At 32.7% G+C, this 20,584-nt stretch overlaps 1 long non-coding RNA gene across 1 annotated transcript in view; it reads left to right on the top strand.

Annotated features, from left to right (window-relative positions):
* The window catches only part of LOC144581927 (uncharacterized), a 176,673-nt gene extending 156,768 nt beyond the window's left edge, over positions 1 to 19,905 (top strand). Inside the window, exons 3-4 of the long non-coding RNA XR_013533377.1 lie at positions 768 to 859; positions 19,511 to 19,905. This is a non-coding gene — a long non-coding RNA (uncharacterized LOC144581927). The remainder of the gene's footprint in view (positions 1 to 767; positions 860 to 19,510) is intronic.
* Positions 19,906 to 20,584: the final 679 nt, after the last annotated feature.

Raw genomic sequence — 20,584 nt, forward strand, 5'->3', positions numbered from 1 at the left:
TGCAGCACTGTTTACAATAGCAAAGACCTGGAATCAACCCAAATGCCCATTGATAATAGACTGGATTGGAAAAATGTGGCACATATACACCATGGAATATTATGCAGCAATCAGAAATGATGAGTTCGTGTCATTTGTAGGGACATGGATGAATCTGGAGAACATCATCCTCAGCAAACTGACACAAGAACAGAAAATGAAACACCGCATATTCTCACTCATAGGCGGGTGATGAAAAATGAGAACACATGGACACAGAAAGGGGAGTACTAAACACTGGGGTCTATTGGGGGGAAAAGGGGAGGGCCAGTGGGCGGGGGAGGTGGGGAGGGATAGCCTGGGGAGAAATGCCAAATGTGGGTGAAGGGGAGAAGAAAAGCAAAGCACACTGCCATGTGTGTACCTATGCAACTGTCTTGCATGCTCTGCTCATGTACCCCAAAACCTATAATCCAATAAAAAATTTAAAAAAAAGATTCTGCTAACTTATACATTAATCAAACAAACAAAAAGGACTTTTATAAAAAATGGTGAAGAGGCTAAAGGTAAACATTCAAGTTTAGGTAAAGAAATAAAGGCAATGCTGATATCAGCAGGAGTTCAGAAACATTTTACCAGGGTGCTGCCTCAAAATAATGTAATTTAATAATTTCTTACTTCTCCACTATAGATTAATATTCACAGAGAAGTTCACCTGAGTATCAGGGACTTGAGATATTTTGATCAAGCCAGTCTGTATAACATAATGCCTTTCCCTGTTGCCACAGAGATTAGAATCTGCTCCCAGAAGAAGAAGGGGCAACAGGCAAGCAAAGATAATTGAAATCACTGTGCATGCCCAACCTGACGAAAGTCATAGGTAAGTACTAACCTCCCACTCATTTTTCAATTCCTAAAATGCTCCTGTTTTATGTAATGTGTTTACCTCACATACAATTGAAAATTATATTACATCTAATTAGGAGAAAAGCAGAAGCGATTTTTGGCTACTGTTCCTAAAGATGGTTGACACCAGTATGATCTGTGCTACGGTTTGAATGTGTTCCCCACAGTTCATGTGTATGAAATTGAATCTCTAAAGTTGTATGTTGATAGTATTTGAAGGTATGCTGTCTTTCCATATGATGCCTTCCTCCTTGTCATGAAGCAGGAAAACCCTCACTAGATGTGGCCCCTTGATGTTCAACTTTTCAGCCTCTAGAACTGTAAGAAATAATTTTTTAAATAAATTTCCCATGTTTGATACTCTCTTATAGCAACACAAAATTAACTAAGACAGAAAACTGGTACAAATAATGAGGTTGTTACTGTAAGTACAAAGTATCCGAGACAGGTCTCAATCAATTTAGAACTTTATTTTTCTAAGATTAAGGATATGCCCTGGAAGAGGTCTGTGCCTTTCTCCAAACATTATTTTAAAGGCTTTCATATATAAAGGGAAAGAGGGGGCTGATGAGAAAGAGGAAATGTATGGTCATCCATATGTTACAAAAGGAAAGGAGTGTAGCCCCTTTTTGGAGCAGGTAGGGAATAGTCAATTATGCATTCATCTCATGCTCAGAAAATTGGCATTTTACATAAGATAGGGTGAACTTAGAGGAGCTACCTGTGGAGATATTTAACCTTTTATCTGTAGCTATCTGTTAGGAACAAAAGAAAAGGCAGTTTCTTGTATGACTCAGCTTTCAGCTTATTTTTTTATTTTGGCATGGTGAATTATGATCCCAAGTTTTTATTTTATTTTCACATTGCTATAACAATTGCCCAAAAATGTGAAAATGGAAAGTAGCCTTAGAACTGGGTAATGGGCAGAGACTTAGAAGAATTTCAAGGAACAGCCTGAAAAAAAAAAGTTTATTTCCCTGAGCAGAGCATTAAGGGCTATCCTGGTGAGGGCTCAGAAGAATAGAGCTGTAGGCAAAGTCTGGATGTCTTAAAGAGTACTTAAGTGTCTGTGACCAGAATGTTGGTAAAAATATAGACAGGAAAGGCAATTCTAATGAGGTTTTAAATGGAATTGAAGGGGCAAGGCATTGGATACTTGAGTAAAGACCATCCTTGTTATACAGTTGCAAGGACCTTAACTGCATGGGGTCCATGCCCTAGGGCTTTATATAAAGAAGAACTTAAAAATGATGAACCAGGATAGCTGACAGCAGAAATATCTATGCAACAAGCATTCAGGTTGCTGCCTGGCTACTTTTAGAGATGCAAAAGCGAAGAGATACTTCAAAGACTGAATTTAAAGGAAAGCAGGTTTGGGAGACAATACTAAGTAGGTGGCCCCCCAAAATTTTGTTACAGAAATTCATAGGGCTAGAATGCAGCCAGGTGGTATTCATTAACACAATGGGAGAATGACCCAAAGCTGTTTCAGACATATTTGAGGCTGCCCCTTCCATGACAGGCTCAGAGCATAAGGATGGCAGAATGATTTCCTGATGGGCCCTGGGCAATTTCCAAAGGTTCACAGTCCAGGGCACCTCAGCTTTCTGCTCCCTGCATTTTAGCACAGCACTGCTTGGCTTCACATGTGCCCAGGTGCACCTCAGCTGTGGCTCACATGTACCCAGGTGCAATGTTATGCTTCGCTCTAGAAAGTACAAGCAGTCAGTGTTGTCCCAGTTTAGGTATCAGATTAACTGGGGCTAAATTATGTGCAGCTCCTTTTTAGCTATGACTAGAAGCAAGTTACTTATCATTCCTGTAACTCTTTCTCCTCAGTTGTAGAAATGAAAAATATAACAGTAACTCTTTCAGAGGGTGTATGTTGAGAATTAACTCAGTAAATTACCATATGCAACCACAATAAATATTAGTTGGTGTTGCTGTTATTATTATTATTGCTTTATTCTCTATCAATAATACAGTGGAAGCATATGACATCCTATGGGACAATGAATCATATAAAATCCCTGAAAAGCTATATAGAACAGAAATAGAAGGGAGATAATATCCCAGAGGCAAAGATACGTCACAAAGGCAGTTCCTGCCAGCAAGCTACTCTTTTACCCCATGTTCAATTGAAATGTAATTTCTACATCAGTAAAAGTATACCTATTGCCAAGGCATATATTTGCATGCCCATTTGGATAGCAAGCACAGTCATACCTATTTAGTGATAAGTTTACAGTAATTGATTATTACTTTTTTCTAATAACCAAAGTAATCAAATGAATAGGTATATACTATGGATCACCTATTCCATACTATGGATCCAAACTTGAAGAATTTAGGGCTAGAATTTTTCAAGTTTTTGAAGTTTACACCAATTTTCATCTTCCTCAGGGATGGAAAATAGCAACAATGTGTTGTTTTTATTATTCAGTGAATGACTGTGTCTATCCTATCATAATTTGAGCAGGCTCCAAAAGTCAAGTAATCAAAATGAGAATGATGCTATATAACAAACATCCCATTCCTCTTACATGTTCAGGAACTGACTGGGAAAAAAAAATCACTTTGAATTCAGAAACTTACTGCAATTAACATGAGGCAAATTTTGTTAAAATTTTAGTGATCACTTACTTCCCATAACACTCATTCTGTAAATTAGAATTTATAGTGGACTTCATGTAAACTCTAATTCCTCAGGAAGTAGTATTAGCTTGAAGCTTATATCCAATTGCCTTGTACATATTTTCTTTTTCAATTACATGGAATACAAGCCCCAGTTTTTTGGAGAAGTTCAGAAGAAATGCTAAAGGAGAATGTGCATGTGTGTTGTCCTAAAACTTTATTTTCAATTCTCAGTTTTTATTTGTCTTTCTCAAAGCTTTCTGACTTCCATTTACTTGGCAAATTTTCATTGATTAATTTCATTGACTAATTCTTAGTATCTAAAATGTGGTTATAGTGACTCTGATGAATCCTCAAATTAGGCCTTTCAAATATTTGAGCAAAAATCTGAAGGAAATAAGTGAGTCAGCTTCATGGATAACTATGGATACAGCTGTTGAATAGGGGAGACTGCTTATGCAAAGGCCCTAAGGCATGTTCTAAGAATCAGTAATGAGACAAAAGTGGCTTTAGCAGATTAAAAACAAAACAAAACAAAACAAAAAACCAGGATGATAACAAGAAGATAAATCAGAGGTATAACAAAGCTACATATTACATAGAACCCGTAAGCCTTTATACAGTCTTTTACTTTTATGCTAAGTGATAGAAGAAACTACACAGGATTCAGAAAATAGCTTTAATATGACCAAACATATTTTAATTGGATAAAACTAGCTATTGTGTATAGAATAAATTATGGAGTGAAAGAAGAGCAATCCATTAAAAGGATTTTGCCTGCAATTCATTCTTGAAACAAGCAAGACCCATTTTGTTTTAAGCAACAGAATTAAACTTAATCAAATATAAATTTGAAGTATCTTAAATTTGTTTAAAATATAATACATTCAACAAATATATAAATAATTGTATCAGGTTTATGAGCAATGTCCCGGAATAGCTCAAAAAATTATTTAAATTTATTATCTAAACAAACATTGCAAAAGGCAGATATTAGTACAGCTTTGGAGACCTCTGCAACAGGAGTCTTTAAATCTTCACTTTCTGGTGCACTGTCAAATAAAGAACATTTCAATTCTGAGTCTCCACTCATAAATCAAATTGCACAAAGTGAAAAGCAATGGTTCAGCTTGGGCCAGGAATACTCCACAAGCCTATTACTGGATATGAAAATGTGAGTAGCATTCATTTGCCCAGCCGCAATTACATGCCAACACATTGGCAAGGCAAATGGGGTTTGATTCCTAAGGAAGAGACAGAAATCATGGCAAGCAGACAAAACAAAGTATAGTGTTAATATAATATTCAGTCATGTACTGCATAACATTTCAGTGAACTATGAACATGTATAAGATGTTAGTTCCATAAGATTATAATGAAGCTGAAAATTTCCTATTGCCTGTCTGTTGTAATTTTTCTATGTTTAGATATACAAATATTTACTACTGTGTTGCAGTTTCCTACAGTATTCAGCACAGTAACATGCTGTATAGGTTTGTAGCCTGGAAGCAATAGGCTATATACCATCTAGGTTTGTATACATATACGCTATTGTATATGTCACTGATCACACAATGATGAAATCACATAACAACACATTTCTTAGAACATATTCCCTTTATTGAGCACATGACTATAAGATAATATAATATACTATATTGTAATATAATATAGAGGAGGAAGTTAAGAACAAAGCTATGTTTATTTTTAAACTGTTGTATACAAAATTATATATGTGATTGTCATATTTATACAAAAATCTTTTAAATTAATTTTCTTATTTAAAGGAAGTAAATCAAAATATTGACAAGAAAATCTTTCACAATATTTTTTGTTTGTTAATCTATAGTGTTTACTCTGTTTTAGTTTTGGAAACACCATTATATTTTGGCTTGATGTTTATTAATTACCTTCCTCATATTTTAATGATGTTTTTAATCACGTCATTTTTTACTGTGTTGGTGTTTCTTAAGTTTTATGTTCCTACACATTGATATAATGTTGGAAAGGGCCGCATCTCTTTACTATCTCTGAAAACTATAGATTCAACTATTGGTTGATATTTTTCATCATAACTACATACTATGACATGGAAATAGGTAAACATTATTTTAGGTTATTTTTTTATCCTATATTAGGTATATTTGTATACCTGGGGGACCAACAACAATAATATTAAACTTTAATACATTATCCTCATATAATTTTTGTTAGTTCATACTTGAATAAAAATACACTTATCTATTACTATAGGACAAATGTGATATCCAGATTGCTCTATGTTCACTTAGAATCAATACTGATATCAAAAGAATCCAGCAGATATTTACAAATCACTGACCTTCTTTCTAGAAAACCCACCTATGGAGCCAACAGAACATATTTTTGTCATTAAAAGACTTTCTTCTTCTAGTACTGTTAGTGTTAGCTTATTAGTATATTCTCCCACACTCTTTTGCAGTTCAATTTTTAAGCTCTGGTCTCAGGAATGATAATTTTTTTTTCTATTTATGAGATTTTATGAGAATTATAAAGGTAAGTTTATAGAATGGGTTTTAAAACCCGACCCATAATTTGTCTTTCTTTAAAGCAGTTTCCTTATACTATGGAAAGAAAATGAGATTGTAAAATCTGTCCAATATGTTGGTTGAATAGTGTAGTAAATGTCCTGCAGACCTGTGACGCAAAGCCACTGACTTATTCCCTAGAAATAGGTAATAGGTCATTTTACCTTCAAGGCACAAGTAGAAAAAACACAAAAAAGTAAATTAATGAGCATATGTTATAAAGTGTAAAGAATTCTAGCAAGTCAGTCAGGTCTTGAGGACCCCCAGGAGTAAAGAAATGTAGTCATGTGAGATCAAACTTCTGTGTCGATTTCCTTCTGGATGCTTGTCAACTAAAAGTGGTAAGGGATTTGGTGCTGAAAAAATTAAGCAGAAAATAGAAGATTTTAAGAGAAACTTAGTGAACTTTTAGCAACCTCACAGGAATGAGATAAAATTAAGTGTTCATCGCTACTAAAGCAGTTAAAACATGAAGGATCATGATCAATAAATGTAATTTATCACATAAGCAAAACTAAAGAAAAAACCATAAGATTATCTCAATAGATCCAGAAAATGCTGTCAATAATATTCAACATCCTTCATGCTAAAAACTCTCAATAAACTAGGTATTTAAGGAACATACTTAAAAGTAATAGAAGCCATTTATGAGAAACCCACAGAGCCAATATCAGACTGAATGGGCAAAAGCTGGAAGCTTTTTCCTCTGGAAACTGATGCAAGAGAAGGATGCCCTCTCTCACCATGCTTGCTCAATATAATATTGGGAGATCTGGACAGGGCAATCAGTCAAGAGAAAGAAAGGGTATTCAAATAGAAGGAGAGGAGGCAAAATTCTTTGTTTGCAGATGATATGATCCTATATCTAGGAAACCCCATCATCTCAGCACAAAAACTTCTTAAGCTGATAAGCAACTTCAGCAAAGTCTTATGATACAAAATCAATGTGCAAGAATTGCAGGCATTCCTGTACACCAACAGACAAGCAGAGAGACAAATGATGAATGAACTTCTATTCGCAATTAATACAAAAATAACAAAATATCTAGGAATACAACTAACAAAGGAAGAGAAGGACCTCTTTAAGAACTACAAACCCCTGCTAAAGGAAATCAGAGAGGACAAAAACAGATGGAAAAGCATTACATGTTCATGGATAGGTAGAAACAATATTGTGAAAATGGCCATACTGCCCAAAGTAATTTGTAGATTCAGTGCTATTCTCATTAAACTAACATTGACATTCTTCACCGAATTAGATAAAACTATTTTAAATTTTATATGGAACCAAAAAAGAGCCTGTTTATTAGCCAAAACAATCCTAAGCAAAAATAACAAAGCTGGAGGTATCTTACTACGTAACTTCAAACTATACTACCAATCTACAGTACCCAAAAGAGCATAGCACTGGTACAAAAACAGACATGTAGACCATGGGAACAGAACAAAGAACTCAGAAATAAGAATGTACATCTACAGCCATCTGATCTTCAACAAACCTGACAAAAATAGGCAATGGGGAAAGGATTCCCTATTTAATTAATGGTGCTGGGATAACTGGCTAGCCATATGCAGGAAACTGAAACTTAATCCCTTCCTTATACTTTATACAAAAATTAACTCAGAATAGATTAAGAACATAAATGTAAAACCCAAAGCTAGAAAATCCTTGGAAGGCAACCTAGGCAATACCATTCAGGACATAGCTATGGGCAAAGATTTCAGATGAAAACATCAAAAGCAATTGTGACAAAAGCAAAAGATGACAAATGGCATCTAATTAAACCAAAGAGATTCTGTACAGCAAAAGAAACTATCCACATGAACAGACAACTTACAGAATGGGAGAAAATTTTTGCAATCTCTCCATCTGACAAAGGTCTAATATCTAGTATCTACAAGGAACTTAAACAAATTTACAAGAAAAAAACAAACAACCCCATCAAAAAGTGGGCAAAAAACATTAACAGACAATTCTCAAAAGAAGACATTTATGTGGCCAACAAACATATGATAAAAAGCTCAAAATCAATGATTATTAGAGTAATGCAGATCAAAACCACAATGAGACACCATGTCATCCCAGTCAGAATGGAAATTATTAAAAAGTCAAGAAACAACAGATGCTGGAGAGACTGTGGAGAAATAGGAACACTTTTATATTGTTGGTGGGAATGTAGATTAGTTCAACCAATGTGGAAAACAGTGTGGCAATTCCTCAAAGACATAGAACCAGAAATACCATTTGACCCAGCAATCCCATTACTGGGTATATTTTTGAAGGAATATAAATCATGCTATAATACATGTGCACATATGTTCACTGCAGCACTTCTCACAATAGCAAAGACAAGGAATCAACCCAAATGCCTATGAATGATAGACTGGATAAAGAAAATGTGATACATATACACCATAAAATACTATACAGCCATAAAATGTAACAAGATCATGTCCTTTCTGAGAATATGGATGGAACTGGAAGCCATTATGCTCAGCAAACTAACACAGGAGCACAAAACAAACACTGTGCATTCTCACCTCTAAGTAGGAGCTGAACAACGTGAATAATATAAACACATAGACACAGGGAGTAGAGCAACACACATAGGGATGGGTTTGGGGAAGAGAAAGCATCAGGAAAAATACCTAATGCATGCCAGGCTTAATACCTAGGTGATGGGTTGATAGTTGCAGCAAATCATTATGGTACACATTTACCTATGCAACAAAGCTGCACATCCTGCACATGTACATTGGAACTTAACAAAAGGAATTTCAACTTTATGCACCACCTTCTTCCTCATGACATTATCCAGTTCATAAGCATTCATGAAGGTAAGCATCAATCAGGAAACAACTGTTAAGATCTCACAGGAACCTGGAAAATGATATTAGAGGTCACTTCACGGAGAAAAAGTTTTTTTTAAAAATTCCAGTTATTAATAAAAACATGGAGAAACATACTAGAAGTAATCATGAGGAAGAACTAGGCCAAATTTTAAAACAACTTTATTTTAGACTGAAATACTAGTATATTCTTACCATAGTTACTTGACATAAGAAAATGCAAATACTCTCTGGGAGATAGCAAATCAGCTGGGTTTCAAATTAGCTATATCACTTTGTATATACAACATCCAGGCTCCAATATAATTTTGAAGAATTCTAGGAGATAGGACTAAATTTGTAAAACACAAAATAAAAAACTATAGACCCGCAGGTAATTCATATGTTGGAGTTATCAGGCACTTATTTTAAAATAACTGTGATTAATACAGAAAAATAAATGTCAAGATACAATATTTCATAACAAGTTAAAGAAAGAAAACAATAGTTCAAAAATGAAAAAAGAAATAGTACCAGTAATTGAAAATTGAAGAAAAGCTTAATAACAGATGAGAAATGACAGGAAAGAGAATTACAGCATTAGAAGATGTATGGATGGAAAATGTGCAGATAGAGGCATGGATGAGAAATACAAAACAGGCCAGGTGCAGTGACTCATACCTGTAATCTCAGCACTTTACAAGGCTGAGGCATGATAATCTCTTGAGCTCAGTAGTTTGAGACCAGCCTGGGCAAAACAGTGAAACCTCATGTCTACTGAAAATAAAATTGTAAAAAATTAGCCCAGCATGTTGGTGCACATCTGTAGTCCCAGCTACTCAGGAGGCCAAGTGGGAGAGTCACTTGAGTTGAGCCCAGGAGTTCAAAGCTACAGTGATCTCAGATCATGTCCCTGCACTCCAGCCTAGGGAACAGCATGAGACTCTGCCTCAAAGAGAGAGAGAGAGAGAGAGAGAGAGAGAGAGAGAGAGAGAGAGAAACAGAGACAGAGACAGAGAAAATATAAAACCAAATGAATGACACTGACTGTGAGACACAGACAGTAATGCCACTTATTATTTGGAAACCCATAAGACAGGAGTAAATATATGAGTATATATGGGTTACTTTCAGTAGTTTCAGGGATGAGAAACTACTCTGAATTTTCTGAAAGTGATGAAGGACACTGAGCCCACAGATTGAAAAAATAAATAAATCTCAAGTCAAATAATAAAAGAAAGTATGCCTAGGTATATTAGAATATAACTGCAAAGATTCATAGACACAGAAACTATCTTAAAGCAGCCACGTTAAGAAAAGACACAATACTCTTGATAGAGCAAGGAGACCAAAAAATACTAATTCAGCAGAATGTTGGAAAAATGTAAACGAAACAAAGTAGACATATTTAAAGAGATAGACAACGATCACTATTAAGTGATAATCTACTTCCTGAAATGAAAATTAAGAAAAAAAATTGAAACAGTAACTGAGTGAATTGTCAACAGATCTCCCCTTAAAAATTGCCAAAGTGTATATTTCAGACAAAAGGATAAACTGAAGAGAAAGCAGAGAAATTCGGAATGGAACAAAAAGCAAAGAAAAGCATATATTTGTGAGTTTTTTGTTTTTTTTTTTTTTTTGATGGAGTTTTGCTCTTGTTGCTCAGGCTGGAGTGCAATGGTGTGATTTCAGTTTACCTAAACCTCTACCTCCCAGGTTCAAGCAATTCTCCTGCCTCAGCCTCCTGAGTAGCTGGGATTACAGGCATGCACCACCATGCCCGACTAAGTTTTTCTATTTTTAATAGACATGGGGTTTCTCCATGTTGGTCAGGCTGGTCTTAAACTCCCAACCTCTGGTGATCATCCAGCCTTGGCCTCCCAAAGTGCTGGGATTACAGGTATGAGCCACTGCACTTGACTGTATGTTTTAAATAATATGGACTGTATTATAGAAAATTAATTATGCCTGTGATATGTGAATTCTATGTAGGATTAAACTATATTTAAAATGCTGAAGGAGTAAATTAAGGATTCTCATGAACTTGCACTGTATGGAAAGCAATAACCGCACTAATTTATGTCAGATACCCCTAATTTAAAGGTTTTTGCTAAAATTTCTAGGGTAACAAACAAAGAAGAATAAAATAATACTAACAAGCTAAAAGAAGAAAAATATCCAGTGGTAAAATACTCTAATAACACGAAAGAAGGAATTAAAAGAACAAGAAACATAGACTGTGTGGTGCAAACACACAAAAAAATAATAAGGTGGTAAATTCAAACACATACTTGAAAATATCATTATTTCCATTAAATGTAAAACCATTAAATACTCCAGTTGCAATATAGTGGTAATAAACACTACAATTAAATTATTGTCAAAATGTACTTTATAAATGAAGTCCCACCATATGCCACTTACAAAATAATATAAATATAGAAATACAGAAAAATTAAAAGTTAAAGGATACAAAAAATCCAGAATGTAAATATTAACCAAAAGAAGCTTTAGCTATATAGCAATATCAAATCAGAACAACATAAGGTAAGCAAGATTAGTAAAGGTGAACAGAAACTATTTCTAATTGTAAAAACTCAATCCAGGAGAAAGATTTAAGTCTAATTTTTTTAAAAAAATATATTTTAGAGACAGGATCTCTCTTTGTTGCCCAGGCTGCAGTGGAGTGGTGCAATCATTGCTCAGTGCAGCCTCAAACTTTCAGGCTCAAGGGATCCTCTTGCCTCAGCTTCCCAAAGTGCTGGGATTACAGGCATAAGCCACCACACTGGGCCTTAAGTTTTTTGTTTTTTTTAATGTATCTGAATAAGATAGATTCACAAAATTTATGAATCAAAATTATAAGAGAAATAGATACATTAAAAATCATAATAACATATTTAAATGAGTTTGTCCAGTACCTTAGAATAATCAGACAGACCAAAACAGGAACAGATATAGAGCTGGATTTGGCAAACTATGGCCCATGGGTCAAATCTAGGCCAGTCACCTGTTCTTGTATGACCCATAAGTTAAGAACGGTATTTATATTTTAAGAGGTTAAAAAAAATAGAAAGAACAACACTATTCTGTGAAATATGAAAATTATATGAAATTCAAATAGCACTGTCCATAAATAAAGTGGGGAGATTTATACGACTGCATAGCAAGTCTTTCTTTAAAGCCACAGTAATTAGGACAGTGTCTTGGTACAGGCTTGAAAAAATAAAGACATGGAAAAAAATTAGAGAGTCCAGAGATAGCTCCTCTCAGATATAGACATGTGATTTAAGACAAACTTGAGAGGATTGGAAAAAGCATCATCTCAAAAAATGATTGAATATACATGTAGGGAAAGAAAAAAGTCTAAGCAGAACATAAAATTAATTTTAAAAAAAAAAATCTTCATGGAGAAGGTGGAAATGAAAAATATTAGAATAGGATTGGTCAAAAGCAGTATTATTTACATCTTGCATGGAAGAATTCTTTAGAGTGGGAATTGCCCTTTGCATTGTAAGTTATTCAGCATCATTCCTGAACTGTACTCATAAGATATCCCTAACCTGAATCCCTATTTGTGACAGTCAAACACATTTCCAGACATTGCTGAATATATCTGGGGTTGCGTGTATGTAAGTGTGTGTGTGAAATCATCCCTGGTGAGAACCACCATTTTAGAAGTTATGGAAATATAATAATGACTTTTGAGTTGGTTAAATTTTCCTATACTATACAGGAAAAAAAAACATAAGTGATAATGAACTATATTATTAAATTAGAGTCCATTAAATTAAAAACTGTTCATCCAACAACCCCATTAAGTAAATGACTATGCAAGCTACAAAAATCAAAGAAGACATTGACAATATATATAAAACAAAGGACAAGATTATTTATTCAAGATTACATAAAAAATGTTTACAAATAAATTGGGTAAAGATAACACTCTCACTTCCCACACATACACTCATTCATATACACACACAAAAGCAAGTGCCCAATAAATTAGTAATTATATGAAAGTGTTTCATAATCATTAGTAAACAAGGAAATGTAAATTAAAACCAAAATGAGATATGACTATCACTACACACACCCAAGAATGGCCACAATGAAAGACTGGCACTACCAATTGTTGCCAAGGGTTTGAATCAAATGTCGTCATACAGTGCTGATGGGGAGGTACATTAATACGAAGACATTGAAAATCTTCTTGAAATTATCTACTCAAGCTGATTTTGTAGCAGCAATTTTACTCCTAGTTATATACTCAACAGAAGGCTTATAAGTGAGTGCCTAAATTCATGTACAATAATCTTCATAGCAGCATTATTTACAATAGCTATAAACTGGGAAGAGCAAAATTGCTCATCTACAATAGAATAGATGTTCATTATATAAGTGTGCATCAGCAATTAAAAAATTAAATTCTGATAAATGCAATAATACGATTAAACCTCACAAACATAATGCTAGTCAAAAGACACAAATGTAGAACACATCTATATAATTATATTTGTATTAATTTTAACAAAAGTATGTATTTTAGGAGTCAGGATTGTGATTTCCCCCTTATAGTAACTATCCCAAGTAATCGGATTGTTACTATAAAGGGACATGTAAATGGATTCTGGGAAGCTCATAGTGTTCTTCCTCGATCCTTGTGTGGAGATCACCTAAATGTATTCAATTGGTATACATTATTGAGTTGCATACTTAAGATTTATAACATTTTCTACATGTATGTCACTATTTTTTTGTATATTTTTCTTAAATAAACAAGTTCATTAAACTTGTCCCTGGAACACCAGGTAAACTTTAAAATAAAATGAGGTGTGTTTTACAGAATAGTCACCCAAACCCTTTTGTTTCAAATAAATGTCACAGAAAAAGTACAATAAAACCTATTTTGTATTAAAAAAGAGTGTCATATATGCACATGCACCTATAAATGTAAGTATATGCAATGGTAATGACTCAAAGATGCAGAATATAAATATTAACAAATATTATTTCCAGGGAAGTTATTGCAAATAATGAATGGTAAAAGAAGGCTTACAAGTCTTTCAGAATTTATTTTTATACTTGAACGTATATTAATTTATTATTTGTATATTAAAAATGAGGCAGGGCAAAACAAAACTCAAATTATTGTGCTGTCATTTAATCACAGGATATTTGCCATTGTTTGTTAATGAAAGTGCTGATAGGACATGATACAGAGATTGTTATTCATATTGATCTCTAAAATGGTAGTTGTGCTAAGTATGGTGTAATGCCGAGTGTTATGTCTCAATAGCATTGAACACCCACTGAATATAAAATAATCATAATCAACCCACCTTGGGTTCATCCAATAGTGAAGAAAAAAATACATTATTGTTTGCCTGCTTTCAACCTATTAGAGGTGTCAATTCTATTATACCTGCTACCATTGTTGTAACTTTAAAAATTTCTATTAAACTGGTGAAAATGGAAAAGATATCGTACTTTTTTTTAAACAGAATTCTCAATCTGTTTTATTCTAGTTCTAATTTAGACTAAATAGTTTAAGGATGATATCAAAATTTTCATCCTCGAATTTCTTTTTATTGTATTCTTGGCTCAGGTTCTCTGTTTTTTGGAGCCCACATATTCTATTTTCTGATATGGCTTTCTCCTCTTATGAAGAGTCCTTTAGAAGTTAATTACTTGAGTCCTTACATGTATGATTATATCTTCAGTTTTCACATGTTTAATTGATAGTTTTGCTGGGTATCAATGTTAAAATTCAGAATAATTTTCTTTTAAACTTTAGCTCATTGTTTTTAAGGCACTTAGTATTCCTGGTAACAGATCTGATGGCACTCAGATTCTTTTTCCCTTTGAATATATATATATTCATATATATTCTATATATATTCTATATTCTATATATTCATATATATATGTTTTTCTCATCTTTGAGAGATATGGGAATTTTCTTGGTCATTGATTTCCTGAAATTAAATAAATATGTAAAAAATATCAGTCTGTTTTTATTTATCCTGTTTGATACAGCATGTCTTTTCCCTCTAAAGGTTCAAGTCTTTCTGTAACTTAGAAAATGTTCTTCTATTATTTGTTTGATGATTTTTTAACATACACTTATTATTTCTTTCTTTCTGGAACTCCTTTTAATTGTATGTTAGTTATCATAGTTTTATTCTGTATGTATTTTGTATCTTTTCTGTTGTGCCATTTATTTTAGGTTTTACTCAACTTCTAAGCAAAACCTCTTTCTCAACATTCTGAGATGATAATCTTTGCTCAAGATTCTGAGCAAAAATCTAATCTTTCATGTTTTCTGCTGCTACTTTTGTTACTATATGTATTTTAAATAGTAAAATACAAAACTTATTATCACTTATTATGTAACAGATAAATAAGACTCAAAATGTCCTCTTCACATATTCCAATTGAAAATAATAATTAGAAATTGGACTTGCAATGCTCTTTTTAAATTTTAGGTTAATTTTCACCGATGATAAATGATGTAATCTAATTTTAACATTGTTGAGAAATAACTTATATGTTAACAATTTTATATCACAATCCATAGAAAAATCATGTGTGAGATTTTAAAAAGGTATTTCATGACAAAGAGTTCCTGTGAGAAAAAGTTTTTCAGACATGTTACCTCAGACAGGTTTTTTAGACATTAATATCTACACAAGATTATATAGAGATTGCTGTTCACAGCTATACAGAAAATGACATGTTATATACAAAAAGTACTTCAGTAAACAAATATACAATTGATATTTTTATATTATATACAAAAAACTTCAGTAAACAATCCATTTATTGTGATTTTTTGCAAAAATTATTTTTTTGCAAAATATTTATTAATAATTTACAAACATATTTTATGCTGGTTTATTTTCCATGCATACTAATGTTTTCTGATATACTAGATAGAACAGTTTGAATAATGTTTCCCCAATATAGTAAGAATAGAAAAGTGAGTAAAAATCCAAGTGAAATTGTTTTGCAAATGTGTAGTTGTGATACTGTGAAAAGAAAATAATAGGCCAGGCACTGTGGTTCACACCTGTAATCCCAACACTTTGGGAGGCCGAGGCAGGTGGATCATTTGAGGTCAGAAGTTTGAGATTAGCCTGGCCAACATGGTGAGACCCCATCTCTACTAAAAATACAAAAATTAGCCAGATGTGGTAGTGCATGCCTGTAATCCTAGCTACTCAGGAGACTGAGTCAGGAGAATCACTTGAACCTGGGAGACACAGGCTGCAGTGAGCCAAGATCCTGCCTGGGTAAAGAGTGAGGGCCACCTCTTAAAAAAAAAAAAAAAGAAAAGAAAAGAATGAAAGAGATGTATTCTGGTATTAAATAGTGTGTTCTTTAAAGTGTTTATTGAGCTTTGTCATAATGTCTGGAAGCATTTAGGAAAGCAACGTTTTCTTATATTTTAAGAGAGAGTATTTTTGGCAATGAAATATATTAAACATATTTAATAATAAGAAATAAAGTATGACCTTTTTGACAGAGATACTCAATGTTAAGTTTGAGTCACTTTGTGTCATTGAACACCTAATTAAGAAGACAGCTCAGGCCAGCTATTCTCGGAAAGGTGTAGGTGTGACTCATGAGGCAGAGTTAGGGATGAAAGGAAGCCATTTCTTTTAAAAGACTTGATTTTTGTAACAGTTTTAAAAATACCTTTTTTCCTTCCTTCCCTCCCTCCCTCCCTTCCTTCCTTCTTTCCTTACTTCCTTTTTCCTCTTTTCTTTCTTTTTCTTTCTTTCACTTTCCCTCTGTCTTTTTAAAAACATTATAACATTCTTAATTTTCTGCATTCAAGACAAGTACAATTGATAACATCTAGCAATTACTGTTTTCCAGGTAGCCATTGTGAAAAATTTGAAATTGACTGTACATATATAATTTTTTTTTATATTTTTATACTGTTTTCACTTTAATTTTGTCAAATTTTTATCATTTATTGTTGAATTTCATTGCTGTTCACAGTTTTATAGAAACTGATGCTATCACTTGACAGCCAAATAAATGATTATTGAATATATGTTAGAGGCATGGAAATAAACAGTACGTAATTTGATATATCAGTAAAAAAAAATACATGCCAAGGAAGAAGAGCTACAATTCCATATTTGTTTGCAAAACAGCAATGTGTTTCACAAGACTTACAAAGAAAGGTATTGAGAAGTAGTTGAAGTTCTGGTATATTTTCTTACTGAGGAATCTCTAAGTGGATTGAACAAATGAGGCAATAAAACCAGAGGCAGAAAGATTGAAAAACTCCCTGAAAAGTTTAGAAAAAAATTTCAAAGCACAATATGCTGGCATGAGACATCTTGTGAAAGCATCACTAAGACATTGTGTCATTGCTTAGTTGGCAATATTAGAATTGTGGTAGCACTTATGAGAGTGAGTCATCTCTTAGTTGAGGACAGCTTAGATTTGATTAACTATAGTAATTATTATACATTGCATATTTAAGAGTCTCTGTTTCTCGCTTCCATATTTTGAATATTTTTGGTATAATAAATTTGTACATGCAACATTGATTCAATACTATAATTAACTTTATCTTTCCTTCAAATCACTAATTACCCAGACTGAAGTACCATATCTATCTCTTTATACTTTATGAAGAGAACAATTTTAACCATATGCATAAAGATAAAATTAGAGTATATATAATAGACATTAATATAAGCTGATTTCCATTTTATTTGGTATGTGCAGAAATATGAATTGAGGAAGATCTTTATACTTAACTTTTCTTTTTCCCCATAACTAAATGGTAGCAGTTGGTTCAAACAACCAATGGATATGTCTGAGTTTTTTAAGAGATACAGTAAATTATTATTTTAGTACATCTTATAATTTGAAAATCATTTTTGTCCATATTATATTGAATAACCTATCAGCAATGATTAAGGGAAAGGGATATTAGGAGTAAAAGGAGAGAAAATTTAGGCAAATTCTAGATTAGCAGTATATGTTATACTTAATAGAGTATAGGGAATTGTGTAATTTTTTGAGTTTATGAAATACTTATGTTTTATTTAAAACCTAAAGAAAGTTTCCACCATCTATAGAGTCTTGTTTCAGATGTTTAACAAACACAGGAAATGAATAGCAATGAACACATTTTCTGTTGGTTAAATGAAACAATGGCTGGAATTAGAACAGAGTGCTTGGGTGTTAGTTTTTCTTTGTCATGTTTGATTCTGCCTCTGTTACTACCCTGAGATCTCAACACTGATGTGGATTTAGTAAGGAAAACAGTACTGACTTCATAAGGTTATTGTCAAGATCAGAATAGGGCAGTGTGTGCAAAGGGGCTTTGTGAACTTTATCAAACAATTACAGGACAGGTGCTGACCTGTGACAACCATGAAGTCCTTAATGTAGTTGTTGCTGCCACCAAGTGGCTGGAGGGCAAGGAAGAGAAAAGGATGAGGGATAGGCATGGTATATTATGTGCTGTCCAAAAGTAATTTGATTTTTATTCATAGAACAAGGAAAAGCTACTGAAAAATTGTAAGTGGAAGAGTAATATAGTGCTATTTGCTTAAGAAAAAACTTTATATGACTTACTGATGTTTTGGGAGGTTTGCAACTACCAGTCTGAACTGAGTTTCTCTAATATGATATAAAAGTAGAAAAAGTTTAGCGTCAGCAAAGAACAACTGAGAAATATGCCAATGAAAATAAAAAATCAGATTTATTAAAGGAAACCCAAATTAATTTTTAAAATGTGTCCAAATGTGTACATGGAACACTATTTGCATTATTCTAATTTTAAACTAGGAGATTTCTGGAAATCAATGAGTATATCCAGTAAACAAGATTTGGAAAAGGAGTTACATCTTTATTTTCATAAATGTAAATTTATTTATTTTTGTCAGAAAAGTAAGATTAAATTTTATTGCCTTTTATTTGTAAATAACTAAGTTAAAGGGCCATTTTAAAATATCCTAAAGATTCTTCCAAGTATGCTTTATGAGTTGATTTATAAAAGGCCCAGGGCTATCTCTAGCATTTGAAAATAATGTTTATTAATGGCCCCATAAGCCATGTTCATCCTGTTTTTTTTTGCTGAATTCTTGCCCATTGAAAAAAAAGACACTCAGTTCATTGCCAGATGAGATCACAAAGGATTCTAAAAGCATATACTTTGCTAAATTCTGATATAAATATATATGAAATACAAATTTGTAACTCATCAACAGAGATCAGTATACAGAGTTGACTAAAAATCACTTATATCTGGGATTGAGAATACATAATTTTTATGTCCACAGGTAATAAAAATTTTACAATAAAATCATTGGCAAGTTTTGAATACGTTGTCAGCATTTGTGTATGTGGAAATTGAAAATCAAATGTATAGAACCATCATCTTCTTTTAATAAGATGAAAATCTGTTTCTTTACATTGTGCTGAAACTAAAATGACAGATATGTGTAGATAGAAATAATGTTGATACTTTATTCCTGTCCTCGTGTTGCATGGATAGCTACTTCACATATAGGCAATTAATTAACAATTAAATAATTATTCACTTTGTTTTTTAACAGACTTTTTTGGCTACAGAGCAAGATACTATGGATGTAACACTGAGCAAAAGTAGACATGCTCCTTCCAGTATCACCATAAGGTCTACACTTAAGGTGCAGTAGCTTTTGGGAATACCTTTGAAATTTTTTTCAATCATTTATGAATTACTACACAAATGAGAGATGTTATTAGAATCTCAGAAGACTAGAAACATTATACAGTCATGTGTTAATTAGATTTCTTATATGTAAATAATAGTATTTTCAGTTTCTAGGGAGAAAATATGTAATATTTATGAAGACTGCATTCAGTCTATAGATTGATTTTGAGAAAATTGATATTGGAACAGTATAGTCTCATCCAATGTGTTGACATGGTATATTTATATATTTCTCCATTTATTTAGGTGCTTTTAAATTTCTTCCAACTATTTTTGGTACTATTAATTTTACAGGTATTATACTTATTTTGTTAAAATTACCACAAACTATTCCATGTTTAATGATGTATTATTAAACATGATGTATCGCTTTTAAATTTTATTTACATACTCTTTTTTTGCTAATATCCAGAAATTCAATTGCTTTTGTATATCAGTCTGGCATCCAATAATCTTTTCAAACTCACTGGTTAATTCTAGGATATTTTTGTAATTTTAAGGATTTAAAAAATAGATGATTAAGATATTCCTGAATGTAAATTTTACTCAATCATTTCTAGTTTGCATATTTCATTTATTTTTTAATCACTTCTCTACCTAGCATCTTCATTTTAATCCTTGCTTTGTTATAATATTATCCCAATATTCTTGCCTTCCCCAATATAGAGGAAAATAATTCCGTCTTTCAACTATTTATTCTGTTTACTCTTGGTTTTTAGTAGATGTTTTATATACGATTACATGTCATGTGGCAGAATTCCAAGAATATCAAGATGATCTCCACACCTTAATGTTATAACCAATACAACCTTTATTTATTTATTTATTTATTTATTTATTTATTTATTTATTTATAGCATATGCAGGACCTGTGGCTTGTGTCTAATTAATGGAATATGGCATAAATGCTGGGATATCACATCAATGATTAGGT

Source organism: Callithrix jacchus, chromosome 3 (assembly GCF_049354715.1).
Source record: "Callithrix jacchus isolate 240 chromosome 3, calJac240_pri, whole genome shotgun sequence".
Taxonomy (NCBI): domain Eukaryota; kingdom Metazoa; phylum Chordata; class Mammalia; order Primates; family Cebidae; genus Callithrix; species Callithrix jacchus.